Source organism: Crotalus tigris, unplaced genomic scaffold, assembly GCF_016545835.1.
Source record: "Crotalus tigris isolate CLP2741 ecotype Arizona unplaced genomic scaffold, ASM1654583v1 scf7180000024432.2438137, whole genome shotgun sequence".
Taxonomy (NCBI): domain Eukaryota; kingdom Metazoa; phylum Chordata; class Lepidosauria; order Squamata; family Viperidae; genus Crotalus; species Crotalus tigris.
The window spans coordinates 1,747,485-1,773,277 of record NW_024100599.1 but is presented as its reverse complement, the minus strand read 5'-3'; the positions used below and the strand labels follow the sequence as shown (position 1 = coordinate 1,773,277).

Here is a 25,793-nt window from a genome sequence, read left to right as displayed (position 1 = left end):
TCTGCCTTTTCTGGTAAAATTCAGGACATACTTTCAAATATACGTAACAAGCAAACTGAATGTCTTATTAAATTGATATTATCAGAACCGTGTTCAAAAATTTAAAGAAAGTAGCTTTTCATTTTATTCATCGAGGAATCCATTAAAGCCTGAGCTCTGAAGTAGTATGTAAATTATGTGCCTTTCAAGGTAGAGCTAGGGCAAATTCATTCCATCAACTAATGATGGACCTCATTATGTGCAGAGAGTATTCATAATGAGGAAACAAGCCACCCACCATTCTATGTTCTAACATAAATCCCTATAAAATGTGAATTTCTCCATGTCTAATTAAAGGCTACTAATTTCTCATATTTCCTTCTATTTCTTCTCCAAATACCAAACATTTATATACTTTTAGATTTTTTTTCAAAATGATAACTGTTTTTCTATAGCACCATTCCATATATATCCAGTATATGATTTTAACATTTTCATTCTTATAGAGAGAAATTTTGTAGATTGTAACCAAATTGGCTTCTCATTTAAAAAGCTTTGTTTTACTTAACATCAACTTATAGTTTTAGCAGAATGTTAAATAACTTAAAAGGAAATAAGACAACGTACAAAACATAATAAAATGCATGTGTGCATGCTTGTTAAGTCCATCTTGGTTAATAGTACTGTAAAAGAGAATAAGTGTTTTCAAAATCAGCTTTAAATATAAGGGTAATCTTCCCACTGAAATCTATGAGATTCGAATACACTTTACTTTGGTAGAGTCATGCTCTGATAAATCATCTGTATTTATATTGCTTCATGGCTTAGGATACATTTAACATCTATCTACAAGCTACACTTGTACTTATTTGCAATAGTTGTCACTGACTTTTGTAGAATAAATACTGGCAGGTTTATAGATTTCCTTAAACTGACAAATATGGGAATCTATTAACTGGGTCCCTATTTTGTTTACAAATTTTGATTACAAATACAAAAAACATTTTAAAATAATCTGCTTTTCAGAAAATGTCTTGTTGAATAGATACAAAGAAATGAAGTAATCAGAAACAAAAATCAATTATGCTAACTCATCCAAGCACAATAGCAACATATCACCCAGAAACGTTAAACTTTGTATAAATAAATCACCATCATCTATAAGCTTTTGAACAAAAATCCATTTGAGTTTTAGGAAACACCATGTGATACAATTAACTCTGAGCTGTAACCAAAATGCAACATATATGCTGAAACTGTTTTCGGGTTAATCAGGAAAAAAAAATTGCTGCCTAACTGTAATTGCTCACAATTGTTTTATTTTTAAACTGATAACAGTTGCAGAGAATCAGCTCTACTCTAAAAAGCTGCTGGAGTGTAGGCTTCTACTCTCCTCTGCTCTGTTGAGGATTTCCTCCCCCCCCCCTTCTTTTAGGTCAGCCAGTCATACTCCAGGAAGACAGTCCTCCAAAACTAACTTGTCCCTCCCCTGGAGTATAGAGTTTAACAACCTACCTTTGTTCTGGTCCCAGAGATAATAACTGAGAAACCTCAAGTAGTATGAAGTGCCAAAGGTTTCCAGAGTAATCACAAGTACAGAATAGGAGGGTGAAGAAGGAGAAATAACAGTAAAGCCTCTTAAAAGAAATTTATCTGGATGACAAGTGGCCACAGCTTTCGCATCTGTGGATCTGTCTCCCCTAGGAAATGTGCGCACCTCGGTTCCAGCCGCATCTACAACTGGTGACATTTGAAAGGGCACAAGCACGGGAATCTAGAGAAACAGCAGATTTCCTTTGGACAAAGGACCGGGACACCTAAAGCTACACATTGTGCGATAGTTCTTGTTGTTGCTTTATCAATGATCTCTATTACTTTGATTGACAAAACGTCCTAGGCGAAATCAACATTCTTACCTTAACGTTCCTCGTTAACAGGCTCCAGCAAAATCTACTCATGGAAGAAGCACTTAACAGATATTGCTTGGAAGAAGAAGAAAAAGAAGAAATCCCACAGTCTTTAGAATTAATTCAAAAGAAAGAAAACTCCAAAAGGAAAAGGAAAAAAGAAAAGATCCAGTGATTCACACACACACACACACACACACACACACACACACACACACACTCCACCCCCAAATGCATCTCTGCTTGGGCAGCCTGGCAGAAAGCAGGGATCCATATACAGGGCTGCGTGTCAGAAGGCAAGAGGTCTTTTAAGATTTACTTGACACTCATTTTCCGAGAAGCCTTGTGTGGAGTTGTGCCGTTTGTTTCTTATTGTCTGCGAAGCAGTTAGAAGCTTCTCCCTAAGGGGGCCCCTCAGCCCCTGGCTCGGCTGCTTTGACAGGGAGGTAACCATATTAGGATGTGTATGGTAAAGTAAACAATAACATAGTTGCAATGAAATGGATTTTTTTTCCCAGCTAATGGTGTTGGTGTCAGCCCTGTCTTTAGCCTTTCCTACTAGTTTTTTGCTCTGGCTCAAGCAGGCTTTTTAAAAATCAAAACAGAAAAAGAATGAGACAGGAGGTAAAGGAAAGAAACAAGCATTTCTAAACTTCTGTTTGAATTGTTTCTTTATTTTTCTTCCCTTTTTTAAAAAAAAAATAATAATAACAAGACAAGAAGAAAAATAAAAAGCTTTAAGAATCCCAGTGAGGGGCATGTCAACTTAATCATTATAATATGCAACTGGTATTTTTGAAAATCCCCGCAGAATTGTTAGCAGGATATGAACATTAAAAGCAGGTTAACAATGAAGATCTATTTTCTCCCAAGTGCTAAAAGCAAGTGTGCTAGTAAAGTCCAAACATATCCACCGAACAGCCTCACCTTAGCTAGATGTGTCAGTTGGGCAAGTATATGCAAGTCTGCTAGCTTTGCAGGCTAAAAAACATTTTATTCAAAGTCAGGTGTCAAATTATTTAATTAGAAGCATGTAGCTCCCTAGACAACTTTCACACCAACCATATTATGATACAAAAGATACACATTTCACACCAGTTGTTATTTAGAAAAACCACAATGTCACTTACAGGAGAATTTGCCTGGATCAGATTTTTCTCTAGATGAAGACTGCAAAGCTGCAATTTGTTACACAAGAGCTTCGTTTTATTGATATAGTCACACACTTAATATTTTCAAGACACAGGTTCTGAAAATCCTAAAAGGTCAGGAAATCAATCAGAGAGGGCATAAGATTGCAGCCTAAGCGCTCAGCATGTAGAGGGGCAAGAGGAGTATAAAATCTATATATTCTACATCAGTGGATAGGGAGGAAAACACATGTGTAAGCATGAGGTGAGTTTGTGTGTCTTTCCCAAACTAGGTAGATGTCTGAAGCAGTCATCCCTGCCAGGAAGACATGAGACGAGGTCATAACTTTTAAAATATTCTGCAGCGCTACCACCCAGCATCTGTCATTAGACAATGAGAGACAAAGCAGACTTTCTCTGGAAAAGGAACTCACAAAAAGGTGCAGTTCTCCAAATGTCAGGCACTAAAGAGATAACAGAGCTGGGGCTAGAAAAAAACTTGGTGGGGAACTGAAGGAATAGGGCAAGTAAAAAGAACACAGGATTAACTAATGCAAATTTATTCTCAGTGTTCGGATCCATGGTTCCACACAGATGTATTTAGTCAGTTCTTGATAAAATATTTCTACTGTACACAATCCTTTCCTGGGACATTGCAATAAACAATTAGGGGAAAAAAGAAATAAAATAAAAATTTGTAGAAAAAGGTCCACTAAAACCTGGCTTCAATTCTCTCGAAACTCTTGAATGTTCAAGAATTTGTGACTTTCATGCAACCAACCGAAAGGTGAAGACTGATGGATGAATAAACAAATAGAAGAAAAATGAACAGTAGGATATATCAAAATCAATAAATCATACACATAACCAGCAGTTCAAAAGTTCAAAGCATGATGGCCAATCTTAACACTCAGCCAGTAATAAACTTGATTCCATCACTCCTCACAGACCAGACAATTTCAGAGCTTCATTCTCATTAGCCGGTCTTACTGAAAACTGCTAGCTATTTATGTACACGCTAAACTAAATTAGCCATTTCATTCAGCATAAAAAAATACATTAACACAATGCTCAGTTTTATAGTTGGGGTAAATAAATACATTTATATATTCAATGCAAAATTATTTTATCTTTATTATCATCAATGTGGTTATTATTGTGGAGGGCTTGCACTCTGCTGAAGCAGTAACAGTTTTATTGCATTTATTTGTTCCAGTAAAAATAGAGTGAATTAGATCAACGAATCTTAACAGCAAAATCTGATGGGGAAAAAAAAAACCTTTAATATTTAAGACAAGCTAAGACCCAAAGAATCACAAGAAAGGAGAAAATGCATTAGTTTTGTTTCATGATCTCTTGCACAAGAGTTAATGGACGACTTTCCGGAGCGCAGCACAACATTACATCAGGGATAGTGTTACAATATAAGAGACTGAAAAGGCAAGCCATTGTGATTAAAGGCCACGTACACTACTTATCATGAAGACATATGCAAAGCTTGACACAAAAGTCTGCGTAAACATGGGGATTCCTCCACATTTGGCATCACATTTTTAAAGTGGGTTTGTTCTGTTAAAGTTATTCAATGAACAGAACAGACCTTCTGTCAGTAGATCAGTGGTTTTGGATTAAACTCACTGAGTGAAGCTCAGCCAGAATACAGGCATGCTATTTCAAAATTAGTTTTTATTCAAGCTATTACACACAATTTTAAGAAACTGGAATGTTTGGAAACATAAATAGTGAAAGAGAGGGTCAGAAGGGGGGAAAATACTTTGATCTCATCCACATGGGCACTGATTCTAGTCATTGTTCGCTCCAGTTCTGAATGGAAGATTCAGAGTATCTGTACAGGACTGTGGATTTCAGCAACAGCAACAGTACAAGTTGCAGACCTCTGCTTTATTAAGAGTGCTCTGGAATCACAATATTGGAGAATGGGGATACCAGGGCTATATTTAGCAACCAACATTAACTATTTACTTTACGATAGGTTTGGTATGAAAGGACCGTGAGAGATTGAAATAAAATAATTGCTGTCCTATTCTTCCAACCAACTATACTCTTTTTAATTCCTTCCCCTGTCTTGCCCCAGATTTCTTTTTTTAAAAAACCCTTCAAACACATAGTGACTGACGAAAATAAGAAAGCACAGATAGTAGATGTGCCTTGGATTGTGAGGAACAAGACAAGTGTGCACATTGTAAGTGAGATATGAAAAAGGCAGGTTAAAATTCTTGCATACTCACGCCATACTTGTAAAGTACACAAGGGTTCTTCAACTTTATCTTTCCACTTAGTTGTACTGCTGTTAGGAATGTCTGGAAGAACCCAGAAGACAGGATAGCAACCAGAGACCCATCTCTACAGCTGACACTAGGAATCTCAATAAGTATTGCTTAGAGGGTCTCAAACTTTGTAGGAGAGCGCTTTGCAGTTCCACAATTTCAGGGTTTACAGAGAACAGAGGAGAAAAGGCCAGAACTAAATTTGGACAATGTTATGACTGTCTATGCTAGCCTAATCAAGAGAACAAAAATAATGGCCACAAGTCCAAGTTGCTTGGGACACCACCATCCCCTTTCAGGGAGCCCCCTCTTCAAATTTTAGAGGACCTCTGGTTTAGAGCTTTTTGTTCATTTGTTCATTTTGGAAGCACATCTAAAGCACATTTGGAAGCAAATATATTCAGAGCTTAGATCCTTGAGTCCATCTCCCTCACTCCCAATTTGGAGATATTCTTTTTTAACTGCTTGCAGGAAGAATCTTAGTCTTATAGTAGGAGGCGACTTTATTGGCCACTGCAGCCAATTAAAGTTAGAAAAGCTGTTCAGGGATGTGCAGTTTCCAGCAACTTCCGTAACACAGATTGTTATTTTTTCTCAGCTTACTTTATAACTCCAATTCTTATTCTAAGAGGACTGAGTTGGGCATTGTCTTACTTTCAACTGGGTTACATATTTGGCAACACAGTTTATTAGTGAGGCCACTTCAGAAAGTCTTCAGCTTCAGTACAATGTGAAGATAACTCTAAATGACCTAAGTGTCAGCTGCAATTTATATTCCTGGTAATTTCATTGGACATAGGTTTGGAGTTTTTCAAATAAAATTGGTAAAAGATTCATATGGAATGATAGGAGAAAGAAAAGAGACCACAACCATCATAGAATCCGTAAGAGTAAAGGTAACTCACTGGAAAGTCAATTGTGTCATGCCCCTCAGATGTCAAAGATACACTGTTTATACCTAAGACCTACCTAATCACAGACTACCATGATTGGGTTTTTTTTGTTAACTCTGGGTTTCCACTACAAAACATTGAGGCCCAGTGGTCAAGAGGAGTCCTATTGGTTAGTTTTTTACTGCCTGGTCTTCCTAAAGCAGAAGTTCCCAACCTTTCCGACTTGGCAGACCAGCGGGGAGGGGTACCACCGACTTGGCAGACCAGCGGTAGACGTGCATGTGAGCAACCGCAACTCCATTTGTGCAAGCGGTGGGCACACATGCCCACTGCTCACTCAAATGGAGCTTTGTGTGCGAGCATGAGTGCCTGCCTGCTGTTGTCGCAAGTGGACATGTGAGCGTGTGCTTACCCACCACTTGACAGCCCTGTTCTGAATGTTCTAAAATGTTCTAAAAGACTTGAAAAGATCTTTGTCTAGAATGATATAAAGATTCCTGCATTGCGCAGGGGGTTGGACTTGAAAACCTCCAAGCTCTCGTTTAACTCAATGATTCTATAAACAGGCTTATCTGTATCTCTGGTGCACTGTATTTTGTTATTGTAATTGTTTCTAACTGTGTTGGCTTGCTGTTGTTTTTCTGTTATTACTGTAGCTGCCCAGAGTCACTGCAGAGGGATGAGCAAGCATGTAAATGGTTTAGATAAATATAAACAGACTTGCTTTCTGTTTTGTTTTAAGGCTCAGGATGATGTACTTTAAGCAGATACATGTAAGGCAAAAATCAACATGTCCTTTGTTTTTTTTCTGTTACTACCACTTTATCCAGGCAAAATCTTAAGCTGTTGATTTATTCTTGTTATCCTGCTGCTACAGATACAAATCTTCTCTCTGCAAAACTGAAGATTTCAAATAAGATAAAGACTGGTGAATCTGATTCACCTCTCTGGACACTGAAATTTTCATAATTCCTCAAACACTCACCTTTAAGAGAACATTTATCTCTTAAAATTAATATAATAAATAGGTTTCTAACACTGTTGGGGGTTGTATTCCGTTTTGATTTTTAAATTATCATTGCGGTATGTGTATCTGCTATTTTCTTAATATAATTTTTCAGATTTTTGAGCTAACACTTAGGGAACAGTTAGTCTGCTTTACTTGATTTAGCTCCAGAATAGATCCAAAACTTGTCTGACAAGAAACTTCTACCAGGACAGTCAGTTGAATAAGCTGCCTTATGGAATGATCTAAATCACTTTAATGGAGTCAAGAAAGATGAGCGTTCCCAGTAAATAGTCCCGAGGTACAAACGACTATCAGTGATTACTAATTTTGATGGGTACAAATTACCTCCAGAAGCAGTAAACCTTTAAATACCAATTGCAGAAGAATACAAACAGTTGTTATTATGCAAATATCCCTGTGGGAGCAGCAGTGCTGAAGTAGTGATCTGATCCAGCATGGTTCTGGTTAAGTTCTTGTATAGAATGTATAAGGTATAACATTGATACAGCCTTCTTTTCTCTTCCTACAGGACTCAAAATATGAAAAAAAAGCCAGTTTATGTATATGAAAATAGGATATTTAATTTGGACGGTATGTTGACCAAATTTGTGTTTGGTCAGAATAAGGAAGCATAATCTACGTATCTAAATTTTCTGGTCCTATTAATAATGCTCAGTGCATTTCTCCAAGTTGGTAATCAGTCTTGCCATCCTCCATTCTGCTGCCTTTTGCTTAGCCAACAGTGAGAATAAGAATATGGCGAAGGTATGTTAGGACAGCTAGAACATTAGGAGCTGTGGAGTGCGGGGCGAAAAGAGCATAGATGAGGGGAGACAGGCATGTGGGGTGAGTTGAAATGTCCCTGAGATTGTGTGGATGGGCTGCTTAACCCCTGAATTTTTATATGACTGCAGGGGACAGCTTCAGGAACCATTCATTCATCCCTTCCTCCAATGCTTGCCTTAAGTTTGAATGGTTGCTGAACCATTAAGTCATTAAGTGAGGACTACCTGAAGTAAGAACATAAGCACAGTCGTGGTTTTATTAGCGACCACTTCACTTAATGAACAGATTGTTGATTTCAATTGTGGTCACTATATGAAGACCATTGCTATTTAATATTATTTGTTTGTTTGTTTGTTTATAAATTTAGCAGGCTCCTGAGCAATTTACAGTTTAAAAGAATAATCAAGGTGAGGGGAAAAAAGCCATGCATATCCACAAAGAATATACATATAACAACAACCACAAATTAATAAGGACTCGACATCCTTTTTACTCCAACTATAATGAAGACAATTAATGAAAAATTAAAGTATATTCTTTTTTTTGTCCTGTTTCTGTCCAATGTTTGTGGTATGTTATTTAAAGACAAAATGCAACCTTTAGCTCCAACAAACAAACAAAAAAATCACACAACCGCAATCTACATAGGACAGTCATGAACATCTAAACCTCAAAACATTCCCTGTGAAATGTTGTGTTTCATTTGTAATGAAACTCCACAGCAACTTTCTTCAAGTCGACAAAGAGATATAATTTCCCATGCAAATAAAGTAATATAGAATCAGAAAAAAATATAAGTTACAAAATACAACTTACTATAACTTATACATAGTCAAACATTAAACTTTAACACAGGGATCTGGATGCTGAATTGCACAGAGTGTGCCTGGATGATCTTATAGATACATCAGAACCAAAACCTCTTTTGCTAAATATTGTTCTCTTTGCACCTGCAAAAGTTGACGGGAGAACTACAAGAGTGTGATTTTGTCCCTCCTCAAAAAGTGACCATTTACTGAACTCTGTTTCCCTCTGCTAATCAAGCATCCTTCCATTCACGGAGGACCAAATTTAAACACACTTCATTATTAACAAAAATATCCCTGCTGCCAGTTCATAAAGGAAAAGTACATCAGAATGCTTAGTATCACAGAATCACGGCTTAAAAAGATACATTTCCACTATTGGCTCTGAGTTGATAAGAAATAGCAGAAGCCCTGTCAATGTTTCTGTCATTCCCTATCTTTTCAACTTAGTACACAAATAAGGGTAGTTCTGCCTCAATGCAATATTATTGCTTTATTATTTTATTATCTTTTGATGTTGAACTCTACATCTTGTGGAGTTCTAATAAATACTTGTGTATGCCAAATAAATAAATAAATAAATAAATGAACATGGATTTAGAGTACCCATAATTTCTGAATTATAATTTGAGCCAACAGTTGTAGATCCTTGCCAATGAACATGGTGAATAATAATGACAATTGAAAATCTTATTTGCCTTTGTTAATTGTTATTAGTTATGTTAGCAGTGAGGAACTAAAGAGCCTCTTGATGCGGGTGAAGAAGGAGAGTGCAAAAGTAGGCTTGAAACTCAACGTTAAGAAAACCAAAATCATGGCATCCGGCCCTCTCAATTCCTGGCAAATAGATGGGGAAGAAATGGAGGTACTGACAGATTTTATTTTTCTGGGCTCAAAGATCACCTCAGATGGGGACTGCAGCCAAGAAATTAAAAGATGCTTGCTCCTGGGGAGGAAAGCTATGGCAAATCTAGACAGCATACTAAAAAGCAGAGACATCACCCTGCCAACAAAAGTGCGTATAGTCAAGGCCATGGTTTTCTCAGTTGCAACGTATGGATGTGAAAGCTGGACCATAAGAAAGGCTGAGTGACAAAGAATTGAGGCCTTTGAACTATGGTGCTGGAGAAGACTCCTGCGAGTCCCTTGGACTGCAAGGCGATCAAACCGGTCAGTCCTAAAGGAGATCAACCCCGATTGCTCTTTAGAAGGCCAGATCCTGAAGTTGAAACTCAAATACTTTGGCCACCTAATGAGAAGGAAGGACTCACTGGAGAAGGGCCTAATGCTGGGAAAGATTGAAGGCAATAGAAGAAGGGGACAACAGAGAATGAGGTGGCTGGATACTGAAGCAGTAAGTGTGAACTTAAATGGACTCCAGAAGATGGTAGAGGACAGGAAGACCTGGAGGAACGTTGTCCATGGGGTCGCGATGGGTCGGACACGACTTCGCAATTAACAACAACAACAACATGTTAGGAATGGGTGGAATTAGACAATATAAGCATACTATTTTAAGCTGTTTGGTTTTGTTACTCGTCTATGATCTTTAATAAATTATAGCAAGATGAATGAAAACCTTGCCAAGTTGATTTTTCAAGAGGAGTGTGAGAATGCCATAGAAATATTCCATATTCTGGATTGATAAACCCTGCATTATGAACATATTATGATGTCAATGTAATGGAAATCTACATAATATAGACGTGTGAAGTATTAAAAGAGGTCCTTCATAAGGTTTATTAGTTTAACCAAGTGTTCCTCCTTGAAGCATTAAAGCAGCTACATCCTTTAGAAGGTTCATACAGCTACTTCAAAGCCTGTCCCCAGTTGTTTTCATATGCATATGCATGCATAGGTATTACTGCCATTAATGAAGCGAAACAGCTATAAGTACAGGTGCACAAACAGCTGGAGGCAACCTTTGAAATAGCTGCTCTAGTCTTTCAAAGGATGTGGCTGTTTAATATGCCCCTTTCAAATGCTTTGCATAGCACCACTACATAACAGCTCACTCCCACAATTTGTAGAAATATCAAAGACAGAATTTTATTTTTGCTAACACATAAAGTTAGTGCTACCAGTGTTGAAAATCCTCCTTCTAAGCTGTTTTATAGTAGATTCAAATACATTTTTAATAACAGCTTTCTTTTGCTGGTATGTCTCTGTACTATACCTTATCAAAATAGGTGAAAAGAGTATCCAATTTAATATCTGTTTGCAGGACTGGGGATTTCTTCATATCTTATACAGCAAGGAAAGCTTCAGGGGATGGCTTAGCAGCTTTGGCATCAGGTTTTAAATATCTAGATAGTCTGGAACCTCAGATCCCATCAGGTATGACTTAGTTTATCTAACATAAAAAATATATTAAGAACTAACTTTTAACCAGCTTGTTTTGGCTGATACTTTTAAATGGACCTTCAGAGATCGAGACCGAGACTTTTCCCAAAAGTGTTCCAAAGTCTTGAGCATGTCTTCTTGCACAGTGCTTAAAGGCTTGTCTGTAAATTAAAATAATTGCTAATCAGTAGGAGAGTGGGAAGTGTATACATTGGCTGGTACAGAAAATGTGTAAAGCTTCATGTTTGATTTTTTTTTTAATTTTGATTGTCCATGTGTTAAGAATAAAACCAGTCCAATTACATTTTTACTAAACTCCAGTTTAGTAACTACAAATGAAGAACACTTAAGGAAATGAATGTCTGCCTAAATCTTACCTTGTGACATCTTTTTTCTATAATCCTTTAGGATGAAAAAGTACCCCAAAAAACTACCTGTCTAGGTACAACTGTACCCATGTTGGTTTCAAGGTAAACCAGGATGTCATGTCCTGGCTTGCATTAAAGCCAGTATGGATCCAATAATATAATGAAACAAAAAGGGATCATGTACGGAAAAAGAAATCATCCTCCCCCTCTTCTAGCTTTTTTTCCCCATTGGGTTTAGCGCTTATTTGTAGAGAAACTGTTTTACTGTATTTTGTTTTAACAGCTCTCCAACATTCTTTCTTTTAAAAGCGCAGAGCTCCCTAGTCAATAGGCATCTGAAGTGAAATGAAAGACCATTTGGATTCAGGCAGATTTTTTTTCAAGCAATAAAACATAGTTTGATGGCAAACAACTGCACAAATTGCTAAATTTTGACTCTTCAAAATAATGTTGTTAACCTACAAAACAATCTGGATCAATTCTCCTCACCGGAGCTCCACCATTCGCACACACAAAACGACTTGGAGAAGTTTTGTTTAAAATTCTGTTGTTGGGAGAACTCAGCACTGAAGTAGGTAAAGACCCAAGATGGTGGATCTCCATGTTGATCAGGCACTTCCACTGGAGCGCTTATTTAAAACACACACACACACACACACACCCCTAAGTGTGCAAAAATTCCTATTGTCAATTGCATTTTGCTATGTTCATTCATTCATTCATTCATTAAATTTTTATGCTGCCCATCTCCCCTATAAGGTCATTCTGGTTGGCTTATAGGTTACGAGAAATATAAAATATATTAAAATATTAAAACAATGCAGATTAAAATGTTAAAAACTGTACAAAAACCCAAAGTAAGAGATGGGTATGAGATCCCCTTTCCCTGTCAATCATCTCTATCAATGAGACAAGGTTTAATACCCTTCCAGAAGACCAAAACTGAGGGTGCAGTGGTAGATTATTCCACAGGGATAGGACCACAGAGAAAAATGCTCTTTTTCTTGACCCTGAATTCCTTAGCTGATGGGATATGTAGCAGGCCTCTTCTGCTGGCGGAAGTGGGACAGGCTACTCCCATTGGGTAGAGATGACTCCTCAGATATCCTGGACCCATGACATAGAGAGATTTACCTATCTTAATAATAAGCTTCGTTCAACTTATTATACAGAATGCTGATATAAAGGTGTTTGGTTTTTTTTAGAATAAGTTGATCTTAGCAAGAGGTAGAAGCAACTATCACAATGAAGGAAATAGGATCCTTTATTTCAGGAAACAAATTTCTTGAGTCAACCCTGCAAATCAATAAAGCCATCTGACTGAGTATCAAATGTTTTCTATAATTAAAAGCCAAAATATAACCATAAAACAAGACACTGCCAGAATAGTATGACCCAAGATGTTTGGAACTGTGACCCTTACTACAGACTTTTAAAATTAAACCATCACTTAAGAAGTTAACATAAAACAAAACACTGATAATCACTTTAATTAATAGTAAATTTGCCTATACAAGAACTGAGTGCATTTAGAGTAGGACAATCAAGAAAACCATCCCAGCCTCAATTATATTATGCTATATTAAATATTATATTATACCCTCCATTGTATTACATATATTAAATAGAGCTGGTTGAATTTCTCACTGTAAAAAAATTACAAAATTTACCCAATATATTTATTAAATAATTTCTGTTGGGTTTCTGTTTGATTTTAGTCCTATATATTTTTAAAAGGAGAAAATACTACATTTGACATAAAATAAAACAGTAAAACACGAAATTTCATCAAACACACTTAAAGTCATATTTAAAAGTAGGAAAACCTGAGATTTCTATTGGGTTGTTTGTGAGCATTTTTACAAAACTTGATTTGGTAAACTTAATTCATAAGAACAGAACAACAGAATAACAGAGTTGGAAGGGACCTTGGAGGTCTTCTAGCCCAACCCCCTGCTCAGGCAGGAAACCTTATACCATTTCAGATAAATGGTTGCCCAATCTCTTCTTAAAAACTTCCAATGTTGGAGCATTCACAACTTCTAACGGCAAGTTGTTCCACTGATTAATTGTTCTAACACTCAGGAAATTTCTCCTTAATGCTAGGCTGCTTCTCTCCTTGATTAGTTTCTATCCATTGCCTCTTGTCCTGCCTTCAAGAATAGCTTGACCCCTTTTTGTTTGTGGCAACCCCTGAGATATTGGAATACTGCAGTATTCCAGTATCTCAGGGGTTGCCACAAACAAAGAAGTAGTCCTTCTTTTCATTAAACTAGATATATCCAATTCCAGCAACCATTCTTTGTATGTTTTAGCCTCCAGTCCCCTAATCATCTTTGTTGCTCTTCTTTGCACTCTTTTTAGACCAGAGTCCCAAAAAGAAATACATTGCCATATGAATGTGGAATTTAATTTACACAAGTATTGTCATTTTTCCATCCCCAAATAATTGGTTATATTCTACAAACATACTTTTCAAATAATTAATAAAATAAAAGATATTTGCTATTAACGGAACATTGGTGCTTTCTCTCTTTAGATAAACAATGACTAAAGATAGCTTGCCCTTACCAAACAAAAGTCATCACAGGATGTAGTATATGTAGTATCTCTGAGATAAGAACAGCTAAAATATTTTGCTTTGGTTGAATACAACCATGAATACAATCAAGCTGTAATTAGGCAATTTTAAGTTCATTCATATTAAATCCATGTGTTCTTTTTTCTCTTTCGTCTTTGTCCAGTCATTATAACAGATTGAAGAAAACTACTTTTGTTAAATTGCAATTTCTTATTTCTTGGAAACAAAACTCTGGAAAATAACATAGGAATTCCTCACTTTATATTTGTATTATGTTATTTTGTTGCATTATATAGTCAGTTAAGACGTTAAACCTCTAATGCATTCTGTCCTGAAATTCAGCTCAACATACATTGTTATATGTTGACAGTTATAATATACACATACACAATAGCACAGATGCTTAAATATATTTACATACATATTCCAATATGTATATGCTGGTTAAGGAAACCTCAAACATTTGGGATAGAGAATAACAATATGCATACATGGTTTTATATATTTGCTGAAACAATTGAATAATTTTATGTTCATTTTAAAATGCAGATACTTATCTACATATTTTGTGTATATTCAAAAGTCAGCTTAAATGAAGTTGTCCAAAAGATTAACCTGTTGTAATAGAAATCAGACTGTTTGTTTGTCAAAATGGAAAAATCACAACAAATGGCTATGTTGTATGTACAAAGATTCAGGTCTATAGAGCCTGCGTCTTCAGCACACTCTTGTACTGCAGTGAGTCTTGGACCCTTCATGTGCGGCAGGAGAGAAAGCTGAACACCTTTCATATGCCGACGTATTCTCGGCAGCACCTGGCATGACAAAGTCCCAAATAGCGCAGTCCTGGAATGTGCTGGAATCTCTAGCATGTATACACTATTGAAACAGCGACATCTACGCTGGCTTGGGCATGTCGTGAGAATGGCTGATGATCAGATTCCGAAAGATCTCCTTTATGGAGAACTAGTGCAGGGAAAGCGCCCCAGAGGAAGACCTGAGCTGCGATATAAGGATATCTGCAAGAGGGACCTAAAGGCCATGGGAATGGACATTAACAGCTGGGAATCCTTGACCTCTGATTGTTCAGCCTAGAGGCTAAAGACGCAGCATGGCCTTCTCCAATTCGAAGAGACACTTGTGCGGCAGGCTGAGGCAAAGAGGCAGTCCCGGAACCAGCGAAATCTGGGGGCCGAACAGGGGACAGATTGTATCTGCCCTCAGTGTGGAAGGGACTGCCATTCTCGAATTGGTCTTTTTAGCCACACCAGATGCTGCCTTAGGACCTCTTTCCAGAGCACGATACCATAGTCTCTCGAGACTGAAGGATGCCAACAACAACGCACTGATGATGTTATTTAGTTTGGTAATGAAATGTCTGCAAGGAAACATCTAAACTCACAAAGCACTAAAGACCCCCTCAGCTACAAATATTCTCTTCTATCGGTATAACATATGGCTAACTAGACAACTTCATTCCACTTCAAGATAAGGTAAGATAAGATAAGGTAACCTTTATTGTCATTTTTATACTGTGGGCACAATGGCACACATCAAAAATGAAATTTAGTTGCCCACTCTCAAAGTGAAACACATACATGACACACACCTAAACATACTATGAACAATATATACGTAGCAAATAAATATTAAATATTGTCCATCTTGAATATAAAATGGAAGGAGGAAGCTTGAGAGTTTGCAAGGTTAATGCTGAAAGGAATGAAACCCTGGCTGAATCTGGATGTTCTGCTTTGGATACCACAAAGCCTCCTCCCAGAAGGTAACAAGGAAAACAGGTCGTGAAGAGGATGTGTAGCGTCCCAGATAATCTTACGGACCCTGCTCAAGCAGCGCTTCTGTGCTATGTCCTGGACGGGAGGGAAGGAACTGCCAATGATCTTTTCGGCCATTCTCACCACTCTCTGCACTGCCTTCCTGTCTGAAGCAGTGATGCCTCCAAACCAGACTGTGATGCTGTATGACACGATGCTCTCGATTGTCCCCCTGTAGAAAGTGGTCAGGACAGGGGAAGGAAGATGTGCTTTTCTCATGCGGCGCAGAAAATGCAGGCGCTGCTGTGCCCGCTTTACCAGTTTCTCACTGTTGAGCGACCAAGTCAGCCTACTCGTTAGCTGCACACCCAGGAATTTGATGCTGGTAACCATCTCCACAGGTGAATCATTTATGCACAGAGAAGTGTGGCTGTGCCTGCCTTTTCTGAAATCGACAATGATCTCTTTGGTTTTTCCGGTATTTAAAACTAGGCTGTTTTCCTTACACCAGTTCACCAACCCTTCAACCTCTTGCAGTAAGCTTCCACCTTGTCATCTTGAATAAGGCCCACTACTGTTGTATCATCTGCAACTTCACAATATGGTTGGTGGAAAACCTAGCACAACAGTCATGAGTCAACAGGGTGAACAGCAGCGGACTTAGGAGAACCTCTGCTCAAGGAAATGGTATTAGAGGTATTTGTTCCAATTCGCACATATTGGGGCCTGTTGGTAAGAAAATCAAGAATCCAGTTGCACAAAGGAGTGTTTAAGCCTAAAAGGCCCAGTTTTTCTACTAGATGCTGGGGAACGATTGTGTTAAATGCCGAACTGAAGTCGACAAACAGCAAACGCACATGAGTATTTCTTTCCTCTAAGTGCTTCAGGCTCAGATGGAGAACGGAAGAAATAGCATCCTCCGTAGAGCAATTTGGTTGGTAGGCAAATCCTTGTTTCAAATCCTAATTCCTGCCAGCAAATGACCTGAATTGTTAGAAAGCAAACCTATTTACAAAACAGACACAGCTGAATAAAGCATGTGTACCTTAAAACATGGTTTTTCAACCAGTGGTATGGGTACCACCTGTGGTACATTGGCACCTAGCAGGTGATATGTGAATATCCTAGAAAAGTGGTAGCAGGGGAGGGGAATGAGCTGAACCGGTGGCAGCATTGCACAAGCCTGAGCGAGAGATGGCTGGAGCTGCAGGGCTGTCAGGGCTCAGCAGAAGCGCCAGGATCAGCGCCAGGCTCCAGCTGGAGCTTGGCGCTGATCCTGATGCTTCTGCTGAGCCCAGAAGAAGCACCGATCAGCTGGAATGTTGCAGCATCTCCAGGGTCTTGTGATTTACATTCAGATGCTTGGCAACTGATTCATATTTATGACGGTCACAGTGTCCCAGGGTCATGTGAAGTGACCAAAACCTGCTGCAACCACCCAGCAGACGGGGGGGGGGGGAATAAAAACCATACACCTCCTCACCCCACCCCCGCTGCCAAACCTCAACAGAAATGCTCACAACAATGGAAACCTCAGTCAGGAGGAAGAGCGCCGCCAGGTGGGCAGGCAAGTGTCTTGCTCGGCTGTGGCTTGGGGGGTACTTTTTTCAGTGCCACTGTAACTTCAAACCGTCAATAAGCGAACTGTTGTAAATCGAGGACTACCTGTACTTTATCACTTTTTTCTTTTTTCCTTTTTTTTTTTGTCATCAAGTTTTTGACACCTTGCTAGGTGACTGGTGTACTCGGATATTGCCATATCCTAAAAGTGGTACAATGGGTGAAAAGGTTGAAAAGCCTTGCCTTAAAAGGAAGAAACTAAAGGGAAAAAAATCACTTTAACTAACTGCCTTACCCTAAATCTATTCAGTTCTGCAGCAGAAATAGAAATTGACATCTATAAAATATATATTGAGTTGAGTTCAATTAGAGTACAGGTTTATCACCTTAAGTGAAGATCAGAAAATTGTCTCCTAAGGAGAAAGAAAGAACACCAATTCATTTTTTTTTCTTAGAAAGCTATTTCTGAACAACTTTGAAAACAAGAATTCCTACAGTGATCTGATTGGTTTCTTTGTGATTGTTTTGGCTCAGCACTTTCAACTCTCTTTAGTTGGGAGGCTAAATGTTAGCCTAACCACTAGCTTCAGAGGGTTTTCTTTTTATTAACCTTCCACTTTGTGTTTCCAATTTTAGAAAGAAGTGTAACTATATTTCAGCAATGTTCACCTTTTATTATTTACTTCTTAGCTGAGAATTCAACTTTATTTTCTGAAGGATAGTGAAAGGCTATTGTAAAAGTGCAATATGTCTTGTTTGATTTACCTTTTATAGATGATAAGCAACTGGACCTTCAAAAAGTCCCTGTTTAATTTGGAAAAAAATTTTTGGATGTGCCTGTCACCTGAAAAAGGATTATTCTTTAATGAAAAAGGAGCTGAAGTGCTATAAATAAATAAAAATAAGTAATACTGTATCTTTCCATTTTAAAAATAAACAGAAATTAAAATGATATAACATTAATAACAATACTATAGGTAGTTCCTGAATTACGATTGTAAAATTCATTAAGAGTAACATCACATGACTACACCTGATTTTATGACTTTTTTGACCTCATTGTTAAGCAAATCGCCTGTTAAACAGTTGTCATCAAGTGAGACATTGCATGACTGTGACCTACGACCTCCACTGACTTTGCTTGACCACAGAATGCCGCAACTGCCATAAATGTAGAACGGTTGCTAAGAGTGTTCACCTAAATCAAATTCACATGAATGTAGGGATTTTGCAATCTGTCATCTGAACAAGGATCAATCATAAGTCACTTTTATTAGCACCATTGCTAAATAAATGGTCATTAAAGGAGGACTACCTCTTAAGTCTCCAAAGACGTAAGTGACTAAGACTCAAAAATATTCTAATACATGCCTAAAGATTTGCTTTCAGTTTGCAAATTTGCAAAATATTTTACAATCAACACGATGCAATGTTGATTGTATGTCTATGGAGATTCTCAGTCATTCAGGTCATGGTTGTCCCAAAGGTGCTTTTTCAAGAGGCAACTGGACTTTCTTTGTTCGTTCTTGAAGACATTTTGCTTTTCAACGAAGAATTGAAGAAGTTACTTGGATAAGAAGTGAAATGTCTTCCAAGGAAAAAGAAAGAAAGTCCAGTTGTCTCTTGAAAACGCACCTTTGGGACAATATAAAATATAATTTATTTTTATAGGCTTTTTTCCGTTTTAACTGTTAAGATTGTACATAAATGCCCAATGAACTAAAGCTGTCTTTTTTTATTGAAAGCTCCGAGATATGTATAATGAGTATGGAGGATGGCCTTGAAGGAGGGGGGTGGGAGATCGATTACCAAGGAAACAATGAGATAAATGATGCTTGAGCCCAGGCCAAAAAAAGTCATTTATGAAAATGCCTAAGACATTATCTTCTTCACATGAAGATAAAAGAGAGAGGAAGAGAAGCAGGTTCTGACATGCAAGATTCTGTTACTACAGCTGTTCTAGTAAAAGTATCTGCACAATATCTGTTTCTTAGTCTTATTTTAGCATAAAGGGTTAACAGTATATTTCCCAGTTGTAACATGGTAGCCAGGCAGGACAAAGGCTGATTAATCTTAGCCTTCCATGCATCACTTTGAGATAGGCAAGATCAAGAAACCGACATGACAGAGGTTGCAGGAATGCTCTTTATTGCAGTAGAAGAGCAGATTCTTGAAAATTGACAGTTTCTATTTCATTTTATAATAAACAAAATTGGGAGGCGGGTATCTTGAATTTCTCACATTTTCCTCTTTCTCAGAACTGAGTAATGTTTTCTTAAAGTCCATCCTTAACTGTTCAGTCATTCCTTCTTCATTCCCATGATCGGGTTTACATTCTTTCACACAATGTAAATCTGTTGCTTTAGGTTAAGGTTAGGCAGCAGAATGACTGGGGTAAGAACAGATACTCTATTGAGAATGACTTGTCATCAATATCTTATTGACTTGCTCCTACTCTTTCAACATCCTAGAAATAGTTTCATCACTGACACTTCAGGTCCACTTCAGGTTAATGCTTAGCTCTGCTTTCCGGACTGACAATAACCCTGTGCCATACCTGCTTTCCCCAGAAGACCATTAGCTAATATTGTCACCCATGCAAGAATCAGAATGACTATTCTGGGGATACTTCTTGGTGTTAAACTCCAGCCCAAGAACAACCTAATGGGGTCAAGAAATATCTAACTTTGGGAAAGAAAACAGTACTCTAGCAATTCCAGCAGTGAAGGTATGCCCAATCTGTATCCCATTAGGAATACGGAATCTTCATTCCAATTGGAATATACCATTATGCTATTTTTAAGGTTCTATGTAACACATTGACCTCTTGAATTCATCATTTGGAAATCCTCCAACCTCTTCTCTCTTGATAGGATCAAATTAGGATAGGACCAAAAACTGATGTCCTTTGTCCTCAAAACTCTTAGCAAGACTACCAGAACCTTGAGGAAACCTCAAACTAAACCGCATGAATGAAGAAATGGTGTTTGTAATATATGAGCTAATCATACATATCTAAAACTGAGTTAAATCATCAATAGATCTCACAGTTTGCATTCAATAATCATATAAAACCCAGCTGTCTGAACATTCCTCATATTTTTCTCCAGCATTCATAGACCCATCCCAGACTCTGCTCATTGACAACAACTTAATTATGTCTGACCAAGCAAGAAGGAGAATGGACAAAATTGTATACCTATTAAAATAGTAAAATTACCACAGCAAAGGTGTTTTATAGCCAAAATGATACTTTTTTAAAATCATACTCAGATCTCAGATACCCTTGCAATTCTGAAATGAGATTCAAATCTATATTTGTTCTTTTACAATGTTATGCATCCTCCACTAAACAAGGAAAATTTTACTAAATGTGCTGAAACATTATCATAGTCATCGTCATTTCATTGGGCAATTTGGCTAGTCCTGGTGACTTTAAGTTCAGAATTCAACATAATGTTCCTTGATTTTGTTCTGTTACAAGTATTTTGAAGAAAAAAAATCAAACCATGTAAGTAAGCATCTTTAAGACTGTGACTTAACAATTAACAATAACCTGTGAGTGAAAAAAAATGAGAAAATTGTATTTGCCCATCAACATTTTCCTATTCTAGTATGACAATATTTGGAACAAAAACAATTATCTGACACATATGGAGATGGAAAGCATGCAGATAGATCCTTGGAAAGCAAAACTGGAAAAGAGATCAACCTTTGAGTGCATCTTCACTCGCAAGATTTCCATTTTGGCTGAGGACATGTGAAAACTGCTTTTCTATAGCACTGACAAACTGCTGGTTTTCTTACTTAATAGTATTAATTAAAAGCATCACCAAAGTGCATCATATAAGTAAATCAAATCCTAAATGCTCTATTTTGCAAATTTCATGGGCCACTAGGGATAATTTAAAAGGGCAATTATATAAAGTTGGTGCAGTTTGGAGAATCAAATGACATTTTCAGCTTTATGGTACTAGATCATCTGACTTTTTTCCTGCTGTCCACTAGGCCTACATTTTGCATTTTTATGGCCAACTGGACCAACATTCTTATTTTAAAAGTAATATTTATCTGTTTTTAAAGTTTAGTGTTGTTTTGATGCACATTTCTCACTATTTATCTTTCCTATGAACCATGCACATATGAAGAATTTTAGTGAGAGGTTATGATTTAAAAGTAGAGATATGACATAAAAGTTACAATCATACAAGAGGCACAAAAGTAGTTCTGCCCTGATTATTTACAGTGCCAGATTTGCTATGTCCATGTAGCTGCATCCCACTTCTATGGCAGAGCCAGAAAGTACATTATTTGTAGTAGCAGCTCATGAAAAATACAGCAAAGAAACTGCTAGTGGCAGAAACATTTAACTTTCTCATTAGCTGTCCTCCCTCATGTGGCACTTTAGCACCCACAAGTTGTTTATTATGTTCCGTGCCAGGCAAAATTGATTAAATGGGGCTCTTAAGAATCAAAGCGTTATAAATTCATGAAAATACAGCAAGCAATAAATTCCATGGAATTAAAAGCTTACTAGCACTACCGGTATTAGCATTTCAGGGTGTTTGCATTGTTAATACCAATGTACAAAATACGCCGCTCCTGTAATAGAAGTCAAGCCAATGCGACATATGCATAGGCAATAACATTTTTATAGAATGTCATCTCTGCTAACAGGTTTTGTTTTTTTCTTCAGACCTGAAATGTTCATTAATGTTTTAAAGAAAAATTTAAAACAAACGCAGTGATCTGTAGAGTGCAGTAACTTCTATTGCTTAGCAATGGAAATTTTGGTCCCAATTTTGGTTGCAAATCAAGGACTACATAAAGAATTGATACTCAATCTTCTCCAAGATACTGTTTTATCCAAGATCTTTCTGACATGAGTTAAACTATGCAAATACTATATATTTATATTAATTTTTATTCCACTTCTTTACTTTGTAAGTACACAGAATACAGCTAAACCCAGAAAAAATTCTAGCAAAGTATCAATTATTTAAACCCTACAATTAATAGATCTTTTTTTATCTGTTAAAGGTAAAAGAAGGGAAATAATGCACGCTTTAAAATGTAGAAATATCAAAGTTTATTGCACATAATGTCTAGCAGAAATTAGACCTTTACTTAAAGACTATGTTCTGTTCCTAGAAACTTTTTGATGATCACAAATACTTAACTTTACATGATGTTTATTAGCGGAGCTATATATGGAAATGTAAGTTCACAATATGAGTGGCACAGGTGATCCTCATTTAGTGACCACAGTTGGGATCAGCAACACGATTGTTAAGTAAAGCAGACATCAAGTGAAAAATCATACGACCATATCTATGCTTCTAATTTTACTCATGCTTTTCCTTGCTTTACAGCAGGGGTGTCAAACTTGCAACGTCACGTCACGTGACTTATTACAACTTTTTTGTCATTGCTGGCAATGGAGTGGGTGCGGTTTTGCTATGATGCATCTGGCCCGCAGGCCGGCAGTTTGACACCCCTGCTTTACAGCATTAGAAGAATATGACCCCAAAAAGCTAGATGAGACCAAATAGTGAAGAAAGTTTCTGGAATTTGACACATAAGGAAGCTGAGTAAAAGGATGAATCATATAGCTCTTTCTCCCCACTCCATTCTCCTGCCCATTGGAATGCTCACCATGGCATTGAGATAATTAACAAGAAGAGAATTTATATTCACTCATTATTTCATTTATTAGAGAAGATAGGTTTACAACAGTGGTTCTCAACCTGTGGGTCGGGACCCCATTTGGAGTCGAACGACCATTTCACGGGGGTCGCCAAACAAGGCTGTCTGCCATTTTTTCCCCCTTTTCTTTGGCCACGCCCCTGGCACCCGGTGATGTATAAGTGGTTGGGGGTCACCACAACATGGGGAACTGTATTATGGGGTCGTGGCATTAGAAAGGTTGAGAACCACTGGTTTACAAGAAAGTAAATAGGAATACACCTGAAAAGGAATGTTCTAGCAACAGCTGTTGACCATGAGCTGCTGAGGAGGCAAACAAAAGCCTTCAATGTAAAACTAATTAAAGTCTTGTCAATTTCAGGTACCAGCTGGAGGGTTCTAATCAATTAAGGTCACAGAGCTGAGTTTGTTAATTTTTAGGGAAACACTGGGAAGGAGAGGGGTACAAGGAAAAAAAGGATCAGGCACAGGACAATTTCTGTTAACAGACAGTAATAGCATACACATGAGAGACAGAGAGACATTGTAAAAGTCATAAAGATGGGCACTGATCATCACCATTGTAACTGCAAACAGTCTAAGGCAGTTGCTTTCACATGGATGATCTGCAAAGCTAAGATTTCAATTGTTTCTATTAATTTCAAAGCAATGCTAAATAAATGCTGATTTCCCAAAACTATGCAGCCTAAAGGTAAAGATGGGTAAACTCTTAGGTATTAACCAATAGTTCAAGGATGCTATTTTCAATAAATTCATAATTGAATGAATACACTCATTATTAAAGTGCTGTGTTGCCTAGAAACATTTTTCCCTATGGCCACCATCAGAAATATGACTTATGAAGAGTATAATTTTAAGAACAGATAAGGTAAAATATTATTAAGGACTCTTAGAAATGTCATCTTTCACATTGCCAGCAACTATGGTTCTACAGGCCAACTATTCCTTGAATTTGAAAACATATGCCACTTATCACACTATGCCTTGTACCAATGATGCCATAAACTACATTAATGAAAGAACATACAGCCTACAAATATTCTGACAACAAATTAATAAAGCAACACTGGGTTTCATTGTAAGCTATGAAAAAGCAAACATAAAAACAAAAACATATCTAGTCCAATATATATTTTCCACAGCTTATTTATGCAACTCATGAGAAAACCACAAACAGGATGTGATCACAATAGCTTCCTCCAACTCATTTGCAGCAACTGGTATTAAGTCTTTCTGCTTTTGATAAAGTAAAATATAAGTCACAAAACAATCATAAATTGACTGCTTAATCCTCCATGACTAGTCCACTTTTAAAGCCAACCATCACAGCATACAGGACTTTTCAAAATAATTTTTTAAGCACAGTCATTAGAAGTACATTAAAACATGCTAAAGTTAGAACTGTTCTAAATTTTGGGCAATTATTTCACGTAGATATCTTGATGACCAGACAAATGTACCTATCTGGGAAGGGCAAACTTCTCCAACTGTTCTTCTAGATTAAAATCTTGCTTACACATTAGTATCTCCACAATTATAAGCTGTTATAAAAAGGGTATTGTATGAATACAATTTCTGTTAGAATGATCTTTGTTAAGACAATTCAAAATTATCAACTAAATAAAAAGGCTAAAATAGTAAAAAAATTAACTTCAGTCAGTAAGTAAATACATATCCATTCACTGGTTTCTACTTTAATCATGTCACCTACCCAACAGAAAATCACAGTAGAATAAGTTCGTGACAAATATTAAGTACACTCTCTTGAAGGATATGTAAAAGCCACACAATCATAACAAAGGTTGTAATAAAATCTGTGCTCAAGCTTAACTGAGAATATCTTTAGCACTCTGTATAAATAATGCATCGCTAGAGTGGTAAAAAGACTGTATATCTCTCACTGATTTGGGGTATTTTGGATGAAATAATCCAGATCTACCCTGCATTTGCCAAAGGCAGGAAACACTATGCTCAAATAGTTGAAGACTGTAACATCATCATCATCATTATCATCTTCATCATCATCATCATAATGAAAACCTACCTAATAATGAAAAATCCAGCAAAAGGGGCAACACCAGGAAACTACAGGCCAATTACCTGCTTATCGCCCGGGTTAACAAGGTCCGCGCTAGATATTGGAGTTCCTGGATATCTGGTGAAAAATGGGTTACAGGACTCAGGACTGTTGGCTGAGCAACCAGGGCCAGCAGCTGCAGAACTACTGGAAGAAAAGATGTTTACCCGTCGCAGATACACAGTGATGGAAAACAAAGAAATAATGATCTGGTACTACAGATCAAGTCCAACAAGAAGAGGATATCTAAAACGAATGCACCAGTTCTGGAAAGAACAACATCCAGAATCAGAAATAACAGAACAGAGACTAGCAGATCAACGCCAATTTATAATACGAAATAAAGTATTCACAGAAACAGAATTGGACGAACTGCAAAGGTTTACCCAGGGCAAAGAAATCAAAGACTTACAAGAAGTAATTCAGAATGTAGAGGCAAACCAGGGGGAGTTGGCAGTGAAAGAATCCAGTAGAGATATACAACTGTTCTCATTTGGAAACCAGGCACCTCTTCCTCAGGAAGAACAAAACCCTCTAACTAAAGAAATAAAAGAATTGAAACAAAGAATAACTGATCATCTAGAA

General features: G+C 37.3%; 1 protein-coding gene across 9 annotated transcripts in view; it reads right to left on the bottom strand.

Moving 5' to 3' along the window:
* The window catches only part of FOXP1 (forkhead box P1), a 666,111-nt gene that overhangs the window by 314,379 nt on the left and 325,939 nt on the right, over nucleotides 1–25,793 (bottom strand). The window contains exon 1 of one of the 9 annotated variants that reach the window (XM_039330825.1): nucleotides 1,896–1,913. The exons of the other annotated variants lie outside the window; for them this stretch is intronic. The gene's annotated coding sequence lies outside the window, so the exon portion shown is untranslated. Of the gene's footprint in view, nucleotides 1–1,895; nucleotides 1,914–25,793 lie in introns of those variants that run through there. 9 annotated transcript variants of the gene reach the window in all.